Below are 3,997 nucleotides of genomic sequence, written 5' to 3'. Positions count from 1 at the left end.
AAAATGCCGCCAATATATATCATTATGAAAATGTCACCCCGACCCATTGACACAAAGTTATCGCCCATTCCCATCAGTGAAACAACATGTCCCTTATCCTTTAGAATGAATATTTTTCCCATATGTTTCATGATGAAAATTTCGCTCAGATCCATGACTATGAAAACATGGGAAATATTCAACAGTTTGAAAAATGATCTTCCATCCATCAGTGTGAAATAGCTCACATATCCATCAGTCTGAAAATATCTCCCTCATCTATCAGTCTAGAAAATATCTGTCACATCCAAAAACCCCTCTCATCTCCATCAGTGTGAAAATAGTGCAGGCATACATGAGCATGGAACGATTTCCCTTGTCACAAATTAAGAAAGCATCTCCCCTGTTCATCTGCACAGAAACTATCTTCTGCATCCATCCCAACATCTCTCAATCAATCTCCATGAAAGATAATATCTAACAAACAGAACAAGCATTCCCAGAGCAAGCAACTAGCGCAAAATCTCCAATGGACATAAAAATGAAAATCGACCACCAATCACTGTAGTGATGGTGTATCCCTTTACAGGCCCAGCTTGGTCCTTCTCCAGTGTCTCCTCTTGGACTTGTACTGATCTTGCAGCTGATTTTCATGCGGATCCACTGTGGAATCGGCCGGTTCTGCTTCACCTTCTTCGCGAGGAATCGCTTGATCCTGAAGGTTTTGCGGGATGGCAAGGCCGCACGTCCACTCCGGCAGGAGGGATTCGTTCCTCCGGTGGGGAGGAGGGATCGCCCGCAGAGTGGCGGTGGACCCCCCTGCCCCCACCACCAGAGATCCATCTGCCCCCCCCGACCAGTGAGCGATCAGGCCTCCCCCCCAGCACCAGACAACGATCAGCCCTCTCGGCCCCCCCACCCCGGCCCGCCGCAGAGATATGTCTGACCCGCCCCCTCCTCCCCCCCCCCCCCCCAGAGATACCTCTGACCCACCTCCTCCTCCCCCCCCCAGAGATACATCTGGCTCGCCTCCTCTCCCCCCCAGAGATACAACTGACCCGCCTCCCTCCTCCTCACCCCGTCCCCCCCAGAGGATGATCTGGGTCAGAGAGCCGTTGGAGGCTCTGAACCCGCTCTTCGGAAGCTGCAGCGTCGGATTCAGACTTTTATTTAGCAGGTCGCTAAAAGCACGGATTCGGAACGGTCCACGCGGCGGTAAAGTGGGAAATGATGATAGAGTTGGGCGGGCAGTTCATTAAATCGATTTACATGCATGCTAATGCATTTAAATCGTCGGTCCGCCCGATTTGGGCGTGCAATGGATCCCCGCCATTCGCAGCTCTCGGTAAAGTGGCGATTTGCTCGGACGCGGGTGCAGATCGTGATAAAGGCCTCACACCTGAAAATGGGCGCAAATTGTTGGTAAAATCGGGCCCATTGTGTTTGTCTGCTGCTCAATGGACACTTCTATCCATCTCCAGTGTTCTCCATCCACCTGAACACCTCCCACTGACCTCTAACCCTCTCTAAACCTTTTAATTGAGAACTGCTGACGTGACCTCGGCCGTCTCAATTTACCTGTTCCCTTTGCTCACTCCAACCTGTCTCCTTCTGAACTTACTGCACTCCTTTTTCTCAACTGCCTTGGTTATCAAAATTACTGACGAGAGTGGAGGGAGGGAGGGCCGGGGGGGTGGGGGGGGGGGGGGGGGGTGCTGGGTGGGGGGTGGAGAGAGAGTTTGCAGGAGTTTGTCTGGATAACTGACCTCCACCTTGCAGAGGCTGAGCGCCAGTTCTCAGCCACTTCGTCCTACCTCTCCCCGAGCCATGATTCCACCACTGAACATCAAGCCATTGTATCCAGAATGATCTCATCTCTTCCAGTAAACTCCTTTCCATCACTTCCGCAACGCCTCACAGCTCACTCCCTCCTCCTTCCCAAACTTCATAAACAGGAGAGTCCTGATGGACGGGTGGGATTTTCCGGCCCTTCCTGCTGGTGGGATTTTCCAGTCCAACCGAAGGTGATCCCACGTGCAGATTCCATGTTGGTGTGACCGGCAAGCAACACAAATAGCTGTTGACTTTGGTGGGGTTGAAAGATCTCGCCGGTATCCAATGGCTCGCTGCCTTCGCTGCTGGAAAAGCTGCCGTGTGTGGTTGGAAAATCCTGGCTGTCGTTTCAACCTGTTTCTGTTCCACTGACATGGAGGGTTCGCTCCTGGTGATCACCGGGGTCGAGAACGGTGACTCTGGTGGGAACTCACACAAGACCACAGGAACGGGAATCTTGGTGGCAACGTAATAAAGTTCCCACCCAGAAAGAGCAGGAACCGCATTTCCATCCTTTTTAATCCATTTACATAGGATTAAAGGGCGCCCCCACCATTCTGCCCCCGCATCCCCCCCTTAAAGAATTTCCCCGTCACCAACCTGACGTCACATCACGAGGCTTATAACAGGCATTTTAAAACCTGAAGCAGTCGAGGGGAACCTGCCAGGGGCCCACAGGTAAGTAAGGGGGGTGTGGGGGGAGGGGACAGAAGGGGGGAGGGGGGAGGAAGGGGGGAGGAGGGGGGAGGAGGGGGAGAGGAGGGGGGAGGGGAGGGGGAGGAGGGGGAGGGAAGGGGGAGCCGAGGGGGGAGGGGGGTAGGGGGGAGAGGGTAGGGGGAGGGGAGAGGGTGGGGGGAGGGGGGAATGGGGGTAGGGGGGAGGGGGGAAGTGGGGGGGAGAGGGTAGGGGGAGGGGAGAGGGTGGGGGAGGGGGGAATGGGGGTAGGGGGGAGGGGGGAAGTGGGGGGAGAGGGTAGGGGGAGGGGAGAGGGTGGGGGGAGGGGAGGATGGGGGAGAGGGGAGGAGGGGAGGGGAAGGGGAGGGAGGGGGTGGGGAGGGTGGGTGAAGGGGAGGGGGTGAGGGGGGAGGGGGGCAGGGGAGGAGGGGGGAAGGGGAGGGGAGGGGAAGGGGGAGGGGGAGGGAGGGGAGGGGGGGTGAAGGGGAGGGGGGTGAAGGGGAGGGGGTGAGGGTGAGAGGGGAGGGGGAAGAGGGGAGGGGGAAGAGGGGAGGGGGAGGGAGAAGAGGGGAGGGGGAGGGAGGGGGAGGGGAGGGGAGGGGAGGGGAGAGGGGAGGGGAGGGGGGAGGGGGGAGGGGGGAGGGAGGGGGAGGGGGAGGGGAGGGGGGGGCAGGTTCCCTGTATCCACAGGTCGGGGAGGGGCAGTATTGTTTTAATGCAGAATGGAGCGCACTGATCTCTGTGAAACTGGTGTTGCCGGTGCTATCAGCCCCCACTCCACCAGTGTGACAAAAACCATGCTCCCAGATTTCTCTTGCACTGAGAATCTGGAGAGAAAACGCAGTTGTTTCACTGGAGAGCTACAGGTCATTTTGCTCGCCCCAGCCAATACTCTGTGCACAGAGTGCAAAATTCCACCCAATGTCTTTCTACCCTGAATCAATTTTTTCTCCCCTTACTCTGTCTTTCCCACCCATGTCTGTTCTGATGCTATTTGTCACTTTAATCTTTTACAACTCCCTCAGCTTAACCATATTCTCTTCACAGTAGAAGTCCAATCTCTCTTCACCTCTATTCCCCACCAGGGCACTCTGAGATCTCACTGCCTGTTTAAATGTAGGGCCAAGCAATTGCCATTGACCATCTCCCTCCTCTGCCTGACTCAACTTCCAGTTCAGCAGCATTCTTTCAGTTGAGTCGATTGTATTTGGTGCCCACAATGTGCTCTCCTCTACATTGGGGTGAACGCTTTGCAGAAACCTCCACTCAATCAGCAAACATGACCCCGAGCTTCCTATGGCCTGTTTTTTAAATTCTCCACTTTTCTCTTGCACTGACATCTCTGTCCTTGGCCTGCTGCACTGTTTCAGTGAAGCTCAATGGAAGCTTGAGGAACAATAACTAATCTTTTGATTCGGCACTTTACAGATTTCCAGACTCAACGATGAGTTGAACAATGTCAGAATGCAAACTCTGTCCGAACAGTTTGTTTTTTTCCCCATGGTTTGGT

The 3,997-nt window shown here is 54.8% G+C and overlaps 1 pseudogene; it reads right to left on the bottom strand.

The window, feature by feature from the left end:
* Positions 1–562: 562 nt before the first annotated feature.
* Positions 563–752, bottom strand: LOC144486824 (large ribosomal subunit protein eL39-like; annotated as a pseudogene).
* Between the last annotated feature and the right edge of the window lie 3,245 nt (positions 753–3,997).

The sequence above is a fragment of the Mustelus asterias genome, unplaced genomic scaffold, assembly GCF_964213995.1.
Source record: "Mustelus asterias unplaced genomic scaffold, sMusAst1.hap1.1 HAP1_SCAFFOLD_476, whole genome shotgun sequence".
Taxonomy (NCBI): Eukaryota; Metazoa; Chordata; class Chondrichthyes; order Carcharhiniformes; family Triakidae; genus Mustelus; species Mustelus asterias.
The sequence above is the reverse complement of the archived record's forward strand: the minus strand, read 5'-3'. Positions and strand labels throughout refer to the sequence as shown.